The 18,326-nt window shown below is 39.3% G+C and overlaps 1 long non-coding RNA gene across 1 annotated transcript; it reads left to right on the forward strand.

Annotated features, from left to right (window-relative positions):
* The first annotated feature begins 3,690 nt into the window (after nt 1–3,690).
* On the forward strand, nt 3,691–6,732 carry LOC126814610 (uncharacterized). The gene is made up of 2 exons (XR_008787548.1): nt 3,691–4,240; nt 4,312–6,732. It is a non-coding gene; the product is annotated as an uncharacterized LOC126814610 (long non-coding RNA).
* The last annotated feature ends 11,594 nt before the right edge of the window (nt 6,733–18,326 follow it).

Genomic DNA, 18,326 nt, shown 5'->3' on the forward strand with positions numbered 1-18,326 from the left:
TCTCTAAAAAATATGTCAATCAATCTGTGCTACATGACCTTGTTTCCTCAGGCTGCTCAATCAGACTTAATCTGGACTATTCCACTGGTTTAGTATCAACAAGGCGGAGAAGATGGAAAAGACCGCGGGGTAAGCGAGGCGGTTACTCCAAATTTCAATGTCCTATTCGTCCGATAGTGAACATTTTTAGCCGTAGAATACAACCGAAGCCCACACGTATTCCTATGCTTGTTAAGATTCCTTATCAACCGTTACATAACCTTACTCAGTGTTTGAACTTTTCACTATGGAATGCACACTCGATGAATGGGAAGATCGGTGCATTGTCGGCGTCTATCATAACCAATAGAACTGACGTGTTTTTGTTAACTGAGTCCTGGATAACAGAGAAAAATGGTGCACTACTAGACACAGACTTCACTTCATCAATAGCCGGCTACAAATCATTGCATGTTCCACGCCCCAAGCGCCAAGGCGGCGGTGTCGCACTCCTACTCAGATCTAATCTCAAGCTAAAACGGAATCCATGCGACAAGTTCAAATCAATGGAAGTGTTGGATGCAAGTATTCACGCTGGTAGTACAATGATTCGTGCCATAACCATCTACAGACCTGGGTATTCAGAAAAACACATGGTCGGCGTCCCAACGTTCTTACAAGAATTTGGTGAACTTATGGAAGGTCTCATAGTGTCGTCGGGTCACCTATTGATTGTTGGCGACTTCAATCTACACATGGACAATGCTCGGTGTTCTGAAGCTCAGCAGTTTTCGATTTAATTTCTTCGCTCGGCCTCGTACAACATGTGACCGGGAGCACGCACCAAGCAGGCCACACATTAGACTTGGTCCTCACACGTGCATCTGATACATGGCTTGGAAATTTCGTAACCGATCGCACAATGCCTTCAGATCATTACGCAGTTCACTTCACGTCCATTATTCACCGACCCCCTCCATTGAAAGTGACCAGGGATCATCGCGTTTTAAAGGAAATTGATTCTTCTACATTGAAGGCCTCAATAGGGAATTCACTAAAGCGGGTGGAATCCATTGTCGATGTCAATTCACTCGCGACTGCCTATGATTCTGAAATGACAAATGTGATGAATGAACACACTCCATTGAAAAGGAAGACTCTGATAGACAAACCCAGAGCAAAATGGTTTACTGCTGATTTGTTGGCAGAACGGCAAGCGCTCAGAAAGCTTGAATGTCAATTTTTGGACACTAAATTGGAAATTCGTCATCAAATGTTCAAGGCTGCTCGGGCTAACTACAACAGGCTACTCGAGAAATCGAAGGCGTCATTTCATCGCAATCGAATTGAGGCAGCTGATTCAAAGGAACTTTTTAATATTGTTGACAGTATCTCAGGCTCTAAGAAAACATCAGCTGGTATTCTTCCGAACAATGTTGAGATTTCTATGCTCCCAGAGACATTTGCGAACTTTTTCACTGAGAAAATAGCTGCAATTCGAGCGAAACTTAGAAACCATGACATCCCGATTGTTGATGACTCAATTCCACAGTGTGAGCTCACGGTACTAAGTCCCTTATCACTGGATGAGGTTAAATTCCATTGTTCGAAAAATGCCAGCGAAGACATGTGAATTAGATCCAATACCAACTCAGTTTGTGAAGGATTGTTGTGATATATTGGCCCCTCTGTTACTACGTATAGTGAATGCGTCATTCGAGTCTGGGGTTTTCCCAGACGAGTGTAAAGCTGCCATTGTCCGACCCCTGATCAAAAAGCTTGGTTTGGATCCCAATACTCTCAAAAATTACAGACCAGTGTCAAATTGTGGTTTCCTAGACAAATTCCTAGAGAAATGTGGTTTTTCATGCTTACACCAGTACTTGTCCAGTGGTGGACTCTATGGCAAATTTCAGTCTGCTTATCGAGAGGGGCACAGCACCGAGACAGCGCTCCTTAGAGTCCTGAACGATGTTGTGCTTGCTCTTGATAAGCAACATGATGTCATATTGGTATTACTGGATCTTTCTGCTGCCTTCGACACCATCGATCACAACATCCTCATGAACAGATTGCGTAAACGTTTTGGCGTCTGTGGTCAGGCTTATGATTGGATCAATTCCTTTCTTTGAGGAAGAACACAAAGAGTGTCAGTTGGATCGGCAGAGTCGGAGGACCATCCCCTAAAATTTGGAGTTCCCCAGGGCTCGGTCCTAGGACCGGTTCTGTTTGCATTATACATGACTCCAGTCGAGGATATTATCAGCCGCCATGGTCTAAATGCCAAAATATACGCTGATGACACCCAGCTCTACATCACTCGTGACTCGCGAACAGACTCAATTTCTGCCGGTCGTATATTGAGGCATGTATAGATGAGATTCGTCTCTGGATGCGTGCACTCAATGACGATAAGACTGAAATTGTCCGTTTCTCATCGTGCAGGAAAAATGCGAGTCCGCAGGTTGTCGCGGGTGATGTATGAGTTGGTGAGGTGCTTGTTTTGCCATCGGCTTCCGCACGGGACTTGGGGGTGATGATGGACTCGGCTGGACTGATGGATGATCAGATCAAGAGTGTGTGTAGCAGGGCTTCTCACTCGCTGTGGCGTATAGGGCGAATCTGGCATTTGTTAGACCAGGCAAGTAATGAGAAATTGGTGCATGGCTTTGTGACATCAAAACCGGATTACTGCAACAGTCTTTTTTATGGTCTCCCGAAATACAAATTAAAGAAATTACAACATGTTCAGAATTCCGCTGCTCGAGATGACGCCCATTCTTCGGGGACTACACTGGCTCCCAGTTGAGAAGCGGATTCATTTTAAACTGTCATGTATAATTTTCAAGTTGATACGCCATAGTGAGTCAGCGCCTTGCTACCTCACTAATATCATTAGTATTCAAGTTCCATCTTATCGGACTAGAAGCAGTGATGAGGTGAAGTTGCGACCCTTTTCCCACAAAACACATGGAAAACAAACCAGTGAGTTGTATGGCAATCGCGCCTTCAGTCGTGCCGCGCCTACTCTCTGGAATGAGCTGCCACTAAGACTTAGATCACTCACCAAATTCAGCCTGTTTAAATCCAACCTCAAAACTTTTAAAAACCTTGTGACCCTCTAGAAGCTAAAGTTATCATCCTATTGACTTCAGATTCATACACAGAGTGTAAGGTCTTGAGACAAACAAGTATATTGATTTTCAATGAATTTTTTTGACTTGAACAGCTAAATCCATGATGTTAAAAGTTTCCTATACTAAACGTTAGCATGGGGCAAAACTTTATAAAAACCAAACAAATTCTAATGGTTTTCTGATAATTACTTAATGAGTTGTTACTCCTAATCAGATTTTAATGTATTATAAATGTTTCATTACCGAAAAAAGTAAAAATATGTGACAACTCTTGTTGACTGCCCGGACGAGTTAGCTGCTGTGGGCGTATGTTTCGTTGCCTGGCAACCTATCTTGTTTACTTTTAAACTGCATATATTCAAGATATCAGGAGCTTTTTATGGCTCCGGCACAATTTTATAAACATGAAGGACTGACGATTCTATTGAACCTGAATAAGGCAAAAACATAAAAGTTTTGTAGCTCATTCCTGTAAATAAGGTAATAATAAAGTAATCAATCTTTTGTTTCCTTTCAGGTTGCATGGATCATCTTATACTCAGCTTTACATTCAGACTTATAGCATAGATATACCTAAATAATATTAAATTTATATGCTGTAAACAATAAATGGTTGTCATCAAACATGTACATCAATCCTTAAATCTGCACAGGATGATACATCATTCTGATCTACAAATAAATCAATCAATAGATTAAATTCCAAAGATAATAATTTCATTTACCTTAATTTTATTGATTAACATGTGAAGATTCCAGGGGAAGAACGATCTAAGTCACATTTTTATCTTTTTGTCCCCCGCCTTTCGAAGAAAGCAGGGGACTTAAAATGGATTCGTCCATCTGTTTGTCTGTCCGTCACACTTTTTGGGACACAATAACTCTCTTTCTAATTGAGCTACAATGTTCAAACTTGGTGTAGGTGTTTATTAGGTCAATGCCTTGATGGAGTTTGAAGATGAGCATTTTTGGCTTAAGGTAAGCAGAGATAAGCAATTTGATTGGTTGATGCTTTGGGACACTATAACTTTAGTTCTAATTATGAGAGAGTGATGAAACTTGGTGTATAGTTCCATTACATCAATACCTTGACCAAGTTCGATAATGAGCATTTTCTGCTCAGGGTAAGCAGAGCGATAAGCATTTAATTGGTCGAGACCTTGGAACACAATAACTCTCCTTCTAATTGAGCTAGAATCTTCATACTTGGTGTAGGTGTTTATTAGGTCAATGCCTTGATGGAGTTCAAAGAAGAGCATTTTCTGCTTAGGGTGAGCAGAGATAAGCAATTTGATTGGTTGATGCTTTTGGAGACGATAACTTTAGTTCTAATTAAGTGAGAGAGAGAGAGAGAGAGAGAAATGGGGTTTAACGTCCACTCGACACAAACTAGGTCATTTCGGGACTAACATATGGTTTAATTTTATTTACATAATTCGCTTGCGCGTAGGGGTCTTTAGCAGTGGGAGGAAACCGGAGGACCCGGAGAAAACCCACGAGGTTGGACAGGCGACCCTACTCCTTGCCACGTACAACCGGGGATTCGAAACCACGCCAGTCGACTCAATGACAGACTGTATGATACAGCGCGCACACGCTAACCATTCAGCCATCCAACCCCCCTAATTAAGTGAGAGTGATGAAACTTGGTGTATAGTTTCATTACATCAATACCTTGACTAAGTTTGATAATGAGCATTTTCTGCTCGGGTAAGCAGAGCGATAAGCAATTTCATTGGTCAAGACTTTGGAACACAATAACTCTCCTAATTGAGGTGGAATGGTTAAACTTGGTGTAGGCATTCATTAGGTGAATGCCTTGGTGGAGTTTATGATGAAGATTGTTTGCTTACGTTAAGCAGAAATAAGCTTTGAGGCATGATAACTTTGGTTATAATGAAGTGAGATGGAACTCCGAATATAGATTCATTATATCATTACCTTGACTAATTTCGATGGTGAGAATTTTCTGCTTAGGCTAATGAGCGATAAGCCATTTGATTGGTCAAGACTTTGGAAAATAACAACTCTGCTTTTAATTGAGGTAGAATGTTTGGACTTGATGTAGATGTTCATTAGGTGAATGTCTTGACTGAGTTCAATAATTAACATTTCGAGCTGAAGCTAAGCAAAGCTAATCAATTTAATTGGTCAATGCTTTGGGACAAGATAATCTAGTGATAGAGATTGATGAAACTTAGTGTTTGGTTGTTTGATACTTTTGAAAAAAAAAAATGTGCGATTAATTAATGTGTGTCATCTATTTATTTTGGGATTGAGCGGGGGACATCAGCCTCACTGTTGGCTTGTTGCATAAAAGGAAAACAAGACTTTTGGACAAGAATGCTTGACGCGAACAGAACAACGATTGGGTTTAATTACAACATCAAAATGATGTTCAATACGAATCATAATTACCAGTACAACAACTGACTTCCACTTTTCAGCCAAATTAAGGTCAAATAAATACGATAGACTTGTATTTGTCCGGGAGGTCATTTCAGTAGGGCATTGGTTCGATGCGACTCTGGTCGTTTTTACCTGAAATTGATTGTTCCACAGAAAGCTTATACAATTTGCCAACGGATGACCCTATTAACTGGGGTTTGTTGAAAAATTGACTTAGATCGTTCTTTATGTATTATAACTGAGTACTATAAGGACATGATAATGTGCCAGTGAATTCTAGTTGTGTATTAAATGTAACAATTAAACATACATTATGCAAGAGCTAAATCAGGTTATTGCAGGTCTTTCTTTAGGCCTGAAATGTTATATAAACTATTAATTAGACATTAATCAACTCTCGATGCCATCTTAGGTGTCGTATTGTCACTGGATTTGAATCCGATCTGCTGCTCAATGCCCATTGATGATTAAATCAAAAAATGAATAATCAAGACTGTTTTTTATCGTACCTACTTCAGTAATGATGACCGAGACTAGGTCAAAAAATCAATTGCTAATATCTTGGTTCGGAGTGGAGCAATTTGACTTAAATTTTCAGCATATTCCCTTTACATTATCTAGTTTTTAACTATTATAGTTAGAACTGCCAGCTCTATATCTGATCTTCCATAATGTATCTTTAATGTAACATTATAATTGTAATAGATGGTGTTAAATTGTTCAGATTACTGTTTCAACTAAATCCATGTACTTGTATGTCTTAACTTTTATATAAGAATAAGAAAACAACTTCAAGTATGTTAACTAATAGCCAGTACAGGGGCGGATCCAGGGGGGGGGGGGGGGGGGTCCAAACCCCACCCTGCTCAGGTACATAAAAAAAATTGAATGCCTTGCATCAATGAAATTAAATCACAATGTGTTACTACATCATTACAAAAATGATTTCTCTCCTTAAAAAACTCAATGTGTATGTATGCCTATGTAATTTAGAGACGATGACAGATTTCCTTAACAGGAACCTGGCAAACCCCCTCCTGCATAAATTCCTGGATCCGCCCCTGCAGTACATACAAAAACAATGATATATCCATTAAAAAACAGGACAGATTGAATGCAACAAATAATTGTGCATATTCTGTAAAAACTAAATATTTATGTCATGGTTTTATTTTGTATATATCAGGTAATAAAGAATTTGTTTTTATTCTTTTGATTCCTTTCTTAACATAATGAAACACAGACAATTAGACAGGGCCTATGTTAGGTCATACTCCTCGCAGTGTTTCGTTTGATTATACCTAATCCCACTAAACACTGCTTTAAGGAAGGCAAATTTCTGTTCCAAATTATGACTGGTCAATGGTCCAATTAACAACCAATAGCTAACTGCGCTACAAAAGCATTAGGTTTAAAACAGAGCTCCAAATTGGACCAAATATGTTAACATAACGTTGTCATCATTAGCCCAGTTCGGAGCAAAACAGTAGGACTTTAAACCCCATTTCATTTCATTTCAGGTCATGACTCACGATTTTATTATGCCCAATTAACCAGATATATAGCAGAATATTGCAGAAAAACTAATTGTGTGACAAACCAAGCTATCAAATCAAAAACAATGTAAACAATACTGTTTGGAGACGAAAATACTTTCACCGTTTTTAATACCTTAAATCACTGTTCAATGTTTTAGGGAAGACCCAGATTACAGGAAGGGCTGTCATGTTGCTGTACTTGGGATAGATTTGATTGAACGGGAAGAATAGACAAACTCCCTCAAAAGCTCAAGTATCAGAAGTCAATCCAGCAATGGCCAGAGAGGGATTTCTCAGACCATTGCTTCAGGAATATGATGTTAGGTCTTTATGCAATGACAGCTAATCCTTCTGAGCAAGTTTTCAAAACTCTGGGACATAAGGTGTAGTAATATCGGACTTCCTTGTTGTGCTACTTTAACCTTTTGTAATCGTAAATAAAACTACAGGTTAGTTTGTTTATTTCATTAAAAGTTTCACTATTGGTCCGCTAGAACACAACACTAACTTAAGAACATTGTGTGAAATGACCAAAATGACGACTTAATTCGACTTTAGCGTACAAAAATCAACTTCCGTGCATACATCGACCAACCTCAGATGTCAAAAGAAAAAAACCACACTGTTTAAGAAGACCAACAACCCTTTCTTCCTCCCTTAAGAACCTCCCTTCCCGAAAGGCCGTGTCTATCAAATTAACTGTAGATGTGGATAATAATACATTGATTTCAAACGACCCTACACCTCCGAATTAAGGAGCATGTGCCCAAAGCCCCCACCAACGTCTTTTAGTTGTTGTACTTCCAGGTTTAGTAGGGGAGATAGCTGACCGTTGTTCCTAAACTCGCGGACAAAATTGACACTATGCCTAACGGAGGCACCATGATGACCGATGATCAGAATGTGAATTCTTAAGTACATGGAGTGGACCAGACGATTGATGAATGTCATTGGCACCTGGAATCACACTCTCAGAAAAGTCTGGCACAATCTGTCAGCTGTGTTTGGTCTCGGTACGATGTTATTAAGTCTCCTCTGCATTCATCCCACGGCCGTTGTCATGCTGGAAAACATTTTTTCGATGATGTGCGAAATGTGGTATGACGTGGGGTCTGAGAGCTTGAGCGATGTAGCGTGATGCGGCCTCCTCTCCCTGGACCAAGATTTTGGAACACCACAGGACCCACTCTCTGGTTCAGGCCGATTCCACCCAAACCATTATGCTTGGACCTCGCCATGAGTCTCGTTCCATGACACACTGGTCAGAATAACGCTGGCCATGTCGATGCCATATTCTGCAGGTCCAGCCATCTGCAGTTGATACTCAATACTGACTCTCATATGTAAACAGAAAAGTTCTCCATTGCTTGTGTCACCAATTCTGGTGTTGTTGGACAAACAGTAGACGTTCACGTCCATGGCGAGGGGTGAGGATTGGTCTACGGCAATGGATGTTCTCTTTGGTGAGACGTTGGCGCACTGTATCGGGTCTTCTGTGTGTTCCCGCCGTCTGACGTGCTCTCTCATATGCCCGTGTGAAGGGATTCTGCATGTGTTATCGCCCAACATGGCGGTCTTGTCGCCTTGTGGTAACGTTTGGTCTACCAGTTCCGGGGCGATCATCCGTGGTGTTGGTGGCCTGAAAGCGTTGCTGAAGCCCGTAGCGATGGTCCGAACATTGACCTGGAAGTGATTGGCAACGGCTTGGGCAGTGTAGCCAGCGTCGAGTCTTCCAGGCGCCTGGTTCCTCTGAGCCGTCATGAGTCGTGGCATGCTGCTGACGTTATAGTGTGAATGATTCAACCAGGTATGGGGGTGCATTTTATAGGGCTGGTCCTGGTGAACACATTACCATCTCAGAAGTCTGATTGCATTTTTGAGAACATTTCCTGGGTTCAATTCTGTGTTTGGGAAGGAGCCCTATTGGTCATATAAAGTTGGAGATGTGGTCACAAATATACAATAAAAACATTTGGCAAGTTTTATGCTATGGTCTATTCTGAGTAACATATCAACCTAACCTTTCTTTTGCTGCTTAGTATATAATGTATAAATAATCAATGTACAGACCAATGATTATTTATTGGCAAAGGAAAACAGCTACATTTATGAAATACTTACAATGCTAGACCTACAAAACCTTTAAGTGGAATAAGACCCCATATTAGGCCCATCACAACCCCAAGAATTTGTCTCAACCAATAAATAACATTTAAAAAATCATCCCGAAATTAAAAGAAATTATAAACACTTCATGCCAAGTTTCAAGTTGATATTACTTCAACTGGAGGAGCCATAGGCCTTTATTGAAGACTGCCACTGCCCAAAATATGACGAGTAGAGTTTGGTAACAAGTTCCCAGTTGAAATCCTGCTGTTGGAACCAATTTATGAAAAAACGTGAGAACCAAAATATAAAAAAATTCTGCTGTGATGGCTATTGTAACAAAAAATTCTGCTGTGATGGCTATTGTGACGAAAATATTCTGCTGTGGTGGATAATCTAACGAAAATTCCTGCTCTGCGTAATTCCTGCTTTTGGGGTCAATCGGTAGAAAATTATACCGCGAGGACCAGTCTGAAAAGAAATTCTGCTATGTTAGCTATATTGACGAAAAATTCTGCTTTAAACGATAGTCAAAAATTCCTGCTCTGATGAATAATTAAAAGAAAAATAATTCCTGCTGTTGGGACGAATAATCGAACCACAATTCCTGCTTTTGGGACCAATCGATAGAAAATTCTACTGTGAAGACCGGTCCGAAAAGAAATTCTGCTGTGGTGGCTATTTTGACGAAAATCCTGCTGTGAGAACCAAGCTGAAAACAAAGTCTGATGCCATGGCAATTGTGACGAAAAATTCTGCTGTGATGGCTATTGTGACGAAAATATTCTGCTGTGGTGGATTATCTACCGAAAATTCCTGCTTTGCTGGATAATCTAACGACAATTCCTGCCGTTGGAGCCAATCTATAAAAAATCCTGCTGTGAGAACCAAACTGAAAACAAATTTTGCTGTCATGGCTGTTGTGACGAAAAATTCTGCTGTTATGGCTATTGTCTCGAAAATATTCTGCTGTGGTGGATAATCTAACGAAAATTCCTGCTCTGCTGAATAATCTAACCACAATTCCTGCTTTTGGGAACAATCGATAGAAAATTCTGCTGTGGCTATTCTTCCGAATAATTCTGCCGTGATGGATAATCTAACGAAATTCCTGACATGATGGGTAATCTAAAGAAAAATCCGGCTGTTGGAACCAATCTATAGAAAATCCTGCTGTGAGAAGAAATCTGGAAAAAAATTCTGCCGAGACAGCTATTGTGACGAAAATATTCTGCTGTGATGGATAATCTAACGAAAAATCCTGCTGTTAAGACCAATCTATAGAAAATCCTGTTGTGGGGACCAATCTAACCACAATTTCTGCTGTTGAGACCAATCGATAGAAAATTCTACTAGCTGTGAGGACCAGTCTGAAAAGAAATTCTGCTGTGGTGGCTAATTTGACGAAAAATTCTGCTTTAAACGATAGTGTAATCAAATATCCTGCTCTGATGAATAATCGAAAGAAGAATAATACTCTGATGAATAATCTATAACCACAATTCCTGCTGTTGGAACCAATCTATAAAAAATTCTGTTGTGATAGCTCTGACGAAAAATTCTACTGTGGAGGCTATTCTGCCGAATAATTCTGAACAAAACTAAAAACCAGCGGCTGCCAGGCAGGATACGCCCATATTTTCGAGAGATGGATAGAGAACAAGCTGAAAAGAAAGCAATTTTTCGTACAATCAGGGGCCATAATTCAGGAAGTTACGGTCCGATATAATATCGGAAGGAACCGAGATCTTTGGATTATAAACTTACATTAAACTTACATCTGATTTCGTTAGATTATCTATCATAATACAATACTTTTGTCAGAATAGCCATCACAGCAGAAGTTTTCGTCAGAATAGTCATCACAGCAGAATTGTTCATCAAAGTATATAGCCGTCACAATTAATAGTCATCAGTGCAGATTTTTTCGTCAGAATAACCATTACAGCAAAATTTTCTATACATAGGTCCTAACAGCAGAACTTTTCGTCAGAATAGCCATCACAGCAGAATTATTCGTTAGAATAGCCAGAATTTTTCGTCACAATAATCACTGCAGAATTTGTCGTCAGAATAGCCATCACAGCAAAATTTTCTATAGATTGGTCCCAACAGCAGAATTTTTCGTCAGAATAGCCATCACAGCAGAATTTATTCGTTAGAATAGCCATCACTGCATAATTTTTCATCAGAGTAGCCATCACAGCAGAATTTTCTATAGATCGGCCCCAACAGCAGGGTTTTTCTTTACATTACATCACGAAGATCGATTGTAACTTAAAATGCAATTTTAATAGATTTTTGTTAAAATTGCTTGCCCCGCGCAGTGTACATTTCCGATGCGGGCTCTTACAGTGTAACCAAATATGCTTCTAAACTGAAAACAGTTGATTGAACTGACGGGGTCAGTGTGATTGGGGAGAGTTTCATACGTTTTGCACATGGTCAGACAGTCGTAGCGAGATGAAATAAATAAGTTTATTGCCTATTATTCGTTTCGAAATGTATCGATGAGCTGGCCTTGAACTTGGCATTTAATTCGGCATTTGATTAACTCACAGGCTTCAATGTAGTGTATCGATAAACTATATTAAATCGTTTGAATTTCGTAGTTTTATGGTATTTTTGATCACAGAAACTATTGAGAATTGTCACAAACGATATTTATTGTGACTCAAACGACGAATCTAGGCTGTATATTGCTGTCGAATTTTAAAAGTATTTAACAACTTTGAAACTAATCCACCAAATAGCCAATGTTCCGATGCCTAGCTTTGAAATGTCATCCCATGCTGTTTTAAAAATACTTTGATATTACCAAAGTGCCAAACTCCTTTTTGGATAATGCCTACCTATCTTACTAAATTAAAGCTGTTATAAGAGCTGTGTTATTAACGAAAGCCTTCATTAAGTAATAATAATAAATTTATGATATTAAAATTTAATTTCAAATGGACCTATAACATTTTTCAATAAACACATTTGAGATTATTGATTTATCACTTTACAAATCATCATAACCCCAAAACCATATGAGTAAATACTTTGCATGTGGCATGTCTAGTATTATAGGCATGTGGGCCTTCTATATAATACCAAGAAATTTATACTTGAATCATAAGGTAATATATAAAATGAGGGAGAGGGAAATGGGGTTTAACGTCCACTCGACACAAACTAGGTAATTTCGGGACTAACATATGGTTCTATTTTATTTTTAATAATTCGCTTGCGCGTAGGGGTCTTTAGCAGTGGGAGGAAACCGGAGGACCCGGAGAAAACCCACGAGATTGGACAGGCGACCCTACTCCTTGTCACGTACAACCGGGGAATCGAAACCCCGCCAGTCGACTCAACGACAGACCGTATGATACAGCGCGCGCGCGTACTAACCATTCGGCCCCAATATATAAAATAGTAACAAAGAGTTTTGTTTACTGGGGTTTTGAGGGTTTTTTTTATTTTTGTATTCTTGGGGTTTTAATTTGGGGTGGGGCGTCATCTAATTGCTTAAATTGCAGCTATATTTCCTATGCTATAATGTGATTTTAAGTTAGGTGACGGTGACGGCTGTCCTAAATTAAAATTGATTTTTATACGTCCACATTCATAATGTGAACGTATTATGCCGTCGCCCCTGTCTGTGTGTGTGTGTGTGTGTATGTATGTATGTGTGTGTGTGTGTGTGTGTGTGTGTCTGTGGTTCGCCTACAGGGCGCAATTCTTCATGGATTTTCTTCAAACTTGGTATACTTATTCCTTATACCCCAAGGAAGATCCCTATTGTTTTTGGTGCATGCCCGACCCCCCGGGGCAGAGCCACGCCCATTTCTAGTATTTGTTTGTTTGTCGTCTACAGGCCACATTTCTTAACTAATAATCTTGAAACTTTGCATACACATTCTTTGTACCCTAAGGAACATCCCTATCGTTTGGGGTGCATGCCCAACCCCCAGGGGCAGAGCCACGCCCATTTTCTTTTCGTGTGTCTTTGTGTCGCCTACAGGGCGCAATTCTTACTGGATTTTCTTCAAACTTGGTATACTTATTCCTTATACCCCAAGGAAGATCCCTATTGTTTTTGGTGCATGCCCGACCCCCAGGGGCAGAGCCACGCCCATTTCTAGTTATTCTTTAAGTGGCATTTAGCGATCAGGGAACAAATTAACAGAACACAGTTTTTATGGGATACAATCACTAGTTTATTCTAAAAGCACGACGTTTCCACAAGTATTCTCTTATCGTTATCAATCAAGCAAAAAAAAACAAAAAAAAAACGTCATGCTTTTAGAATAAAGACATCGATTGTTTTAAAATAAAAATTGTGTTCTGTTAATGTGAACGAAATGTTATACTGATAGCAGTCCTACAACCCAGTTTTATTTCACAGACCCTCAATGCAAACTGGACCATATCAAACAAAACAGGAATGTGGACGTATATTGCTGCGTTAGCGATGCTCTTGTAGTTAAAATTGTCCCTAAAACAGTTTTGTGAAACGCCACTATCTTAATTAAAGTAAGATAAAATATTATTTCAGTGAATTTTATCTAAATTGCTTAAAATTGTTTTGTGAAACGCATCTATCTTAAGTTAGGATGAAATTTTAGTTTAAGACGATTTTAAGGAAATTTAAGCTTTTGTGAAACAGGGCCCTGGTGTTTTCCTGCTATCCGAACGATATTGCTATACTACCATGCCCTTCGTCATACACCACGGAAAATCCACATGAACTTTCTCAGCCAATGCAGGGATCAAACACAGGATGTCCATGTTAGCGAGCCAACACTTTACTCACTGAGACATTTGTAACACTTTTGTAGAATTTTTGCTCTTGAAATTAATGAGGGCATTATATTGTATTAATTAATATCTTTGGCAAGTTATTAGATTCACATATATGTATATATAGTGTGTACTTAAATCAACTTATTGAGACATATTGTTATATAAAAAAATAGTCATAATGTGCTAAACATTCAAATCTAGGTTGATAACATCTTGTGGGAAGTCTCTCCGGTAATTTTCCACTTTCCATATAAGGGTGGGTTTCGACGTCATTAGCCTAAATTGACCAATCTCTTTGATTATTTACATCATATTTGACCAATCGGATAATTGAAAGTCAAAACCCAGGCTACAAAACTATCATATTTGTGAGAATTCGTCAGACAGCAGACAGACTCTGGAAGGGAAAAGATGTAACAGTTTCTAGCTGGATGAGGTTTGAGAGAATGACTTTAGTATTGTAAGCTATACTATGCTTGTATCCATGTATCCGGCTATGATATATAAAATGTAAAAACGAACTGTTGCATTGTTATTCTTGGTAAGGCAAACGCCTTAATTAACTGAGATAGACAGGAAGAAGTAAATACACATCGTGAAGTGAAGCAAAGACAAGTGAAAATACTAGCCGATCAGTGCTACTAAGATCTGTAGTAAGAAAAGATGCATAGGTCATACGTCAGAGGTGACAACCGGTTTGGAATCGCCCGCTCCCCACGTCTGACAGAAGACCCATGGTGCTACATATTGGGACTCCCAATATTATAGAAATGAAATGAGGTATAACGTCCTACTGCACTGCTCTGACTGAGCTAATGAAGATGGGCATATGCCATACACTGTGCTATGACAGAAATTTAGCCCGGACAGCGGCGCTAAGGCCTACTCTTATATCCAATTTCAACTGTGTACACGGGACCTTGGTTATTCTTTCCATCCGAACGACTAGGCAGCTGTCCTTGTCAGGCCCTATGATCTGCACCACTCACTGACAAGGGAAAATCGAGATGAACTTTCTTGGTCAACAGTCAACACCGGGAACGAACCCGCGACATCCAGGCTAGCGAGCCAACGTCTTACCTACTTAGCCAACTTAGTTAACTAAACTACTCTTAATTTTTGTATGTGATCTTGACAAATCGGCCCCGTTTGTCGCGACGCAGGAGCGCCATCACGTAGTGATCTCTAAAACTATTATGGCCACTTCCGCCTACATTTCTATCGGGTTTGGAGCTCAAAGTACGGCAATAAACTCGCTCTAACTTGACTGAATGAAAAATCTAACATACCTTTCGACTTTGTGGAATAACAATCTATAATTCTACTGATCTTTTTTTTGAAAATCTTATCGGATTCCTGAGAACAGATGTAGGCCTATTTTCTTCATGATCACCATCAAAACATTGAAGAATCCATTATGTCGTAAATCTTATGTTAATTAGATTGCCATTACTTAGATTTTCCCTTTTCTCACTGTTTTATTGTCGATTTGGGATGATACGAATATTTAGTATATATTAAAGACGTCTGTATTCATCTGACCTCATTTGACGTTTAAACCTATATAATGTACATGAATTTTAGGTACTATTTTTCTTGCGGATGAATACAGCTGTTCTGTATTGTATTCTGTTGTAGACTGTTAAATTTTGGATCCATGTGTCGACGCTTTAAATCACACGGATCCATTACCTTCTAACTGTTTAATTCCGTTTTTTTCATTGAATATTCTTATATTACAAATCTTTCCTTACACTAGAAACGTAATCACTGGGTTATACTTTTAAACAGGTATTTAAACAACGAATGACAGGAATAACAGTTGATATCTCAATAACATTATAAATTAGGTGAAAATTAAAATAAGTTGGACTATAAACGCCTTAAATGGCCACTCTTCAAGTAATGGCATAACATACCATGCATCGGCGCAGATCCCCCCTCTTTAGCAATAGTCGCCCGCGCATGGACTGTCCCCACCACTAATTTTTGACGAATTGCTGAATGTCTGAGGATTGGTGGAGCAATTACTCATTATTAAGACAAAAATCAAAAACGTCCATTTTCACTTTTGACGGTGTATCTCTGCGAGTGAAATGGGGCCGTCAGATAAGCCGCCCATAATATGAACTGTTTATGTTCATGTGTAAGCAATTGGCCTGTTATTAACATACACTGGTTACCTCTAATAAAAACAGCTGTGCATTTCCGCAGTTTTGTATTGTTTCTGAATATCCCCTGATTCTTTTTTGCCAGTGGCTATTTGCAACATGTGGTAAGCAAGAATTTGAAAATAGCCTTACGACTACAGACCGCAATTGTTACCCGATTTTAATGAAACTTACAGATTATGATAACATTGATGACATCTCTGACTAGCAAAACTTTCGGCCACTTCCGGTTGGCGGTTTCCGAGATATGGGGGTTACCACACATTTCATGTGGCACGGCTAAAGACCGCATATGAACCGATATCCATGAAACTTACAGAATATGATAACAATAATAATATCTCAGAGTAGCCAAAATTTCGACCACTTCCGGTTAGCAGTTTCGGAGATATCAGGTTACCACACATTTCATGTGGCACGGCTACAGACCCCAATTACCAACCGATGTCCATGAAACTTACAGAATATAATAACCTTAATAATATCTCAGAGTAGGCAAAATTTCGACCACTTCCGGTTAGCTGTTTCCGAGATATCAGGTTACCACACATTTCATGTGGCACGGCTACAGACCCCAATTACCACTTCGGGTTAGCGGTTTCCGAGATATCAGGTTACCACACATTTCATGTGACCGGCTAAAGACCACAATTATCAACCGATGTCTATGAAACTTGCAAATTATAATTACTTCAATAATATCTCAGAGTAGTCAAAATTTCGACTACTTCCGGTTAGCAGTTTCGGAGATATCAGGTTAGCACACATTTCATGTGGCACGGCTACAGACCGCAAGTACCAACCGATTTCAATGAAACTTGCAGATTATAATTACAATAATATCTCAGAGTGCGCAAAATTCCGACCACTTCCGGTTAGCGGTTTCCGAGATATCAGGTTACCACACATTTCATGTGGCACGGCTACAGACAACAATTATAAACCGATATCCATGAAACTTATAGAATATGATAACATTAATAACATCTCAGAGTAGGCAAAATTTCGACCACTTCCGGTTAGCGGTTTCCGAGATATCAGGTTACCACACATTTCATGTGGCACGGCTAAAGACCACAATTATCAACCGATTTCCATGAAACTTACAGAATATGATAACATTAATAATATCTCAGAGTAGGCAAAGTTTCGTCCACTTTCGGTTAGAGTTTTCCGAGATATTAGGTTACCACACATTTCGTATCATTTGCTGCCTCAGGGATTAGAATTGTTTGCCAGAAAATGATGCTGAAAATACCCACAGAGAGCGTTTTAGAGCGTCTAGGCAAAATTTCGACCACTTCCGTTTAGCGGTTTTGGAGATATCAGGTTACCACACATTTCATGTGGCACGGCTACTGACCCCAATTATCAACCGATATCCATGAAACTTATAGAATATGATAACATTAATAACATCTCAAAGTAGCCAAAATTTCGACCACTTCCGGTTAGCGGTTTCCGAGATATCAGGTTACCACACATTTTGTGTGGCACGGCTACAGACCCCAATGATCAACCGATTTCAATGAAACTTGCAGATTATAATTACTTTAATTTATCAACCGACTTCCATGAAACTTACAGAATATGATAACATTAATAATATCTCAGAGTAGCCAAAATTTCGACCACTTCCGGTTAGCTGTTTCCGAGATATCAGGTTACCACACATTTCATGTGGCACGGCTACAGACCCCAATTACCAACCGATGTCCATGAATCTTACATAATATAGTAACATTAATAATTTTGGCTACTCTGAGATATTATTAATGTTATTATATTCTGTAAGTTTCATGGATATCGGTTGATAATTGTGGTCTGTAGCCGTGCCACATGAAATGTGTGGTAACCTGATATCTCGGAAACCGCTAACCGGAAGTGGTCGAAATTGTCCCTACTCTGAGATATTATTAATGTTATTATAATCTGCAAGTTTCATTGAAATCGGTTTGTAATTGCGGTCTGTAGCCGTGCCACATGAAATGTGTGGTAACCTGATATCTTGGAAACCGCTAACCGGAAGTGGTCGAAATTTTTACTACTCTGAGATATTATTAATGTTATCATATTCTGTAAGTTTCATGGAAGTCGGTTGATAAATGTGGTCTGTAGCCGTGCCACATGAAATGTTTGGTAACCTGATATCTCGGAAACCGCTAACCGGAAGTGGTCGAAGTTATTATATTCTGTAA

The sequence above is a fragment of the Patella vulgata genome, chromosome 3, assembly GCF_932274485.2.
Source record: "Patella vulgata chromosome 3, xgPatVulg1.2, whole genome shotgun sequence".
Classification (NCBI taxonomy): Eukaryota; Metazoa; Mollusca; class Gastropoda; family Patellidae; genus Patella; species Patella vulgata.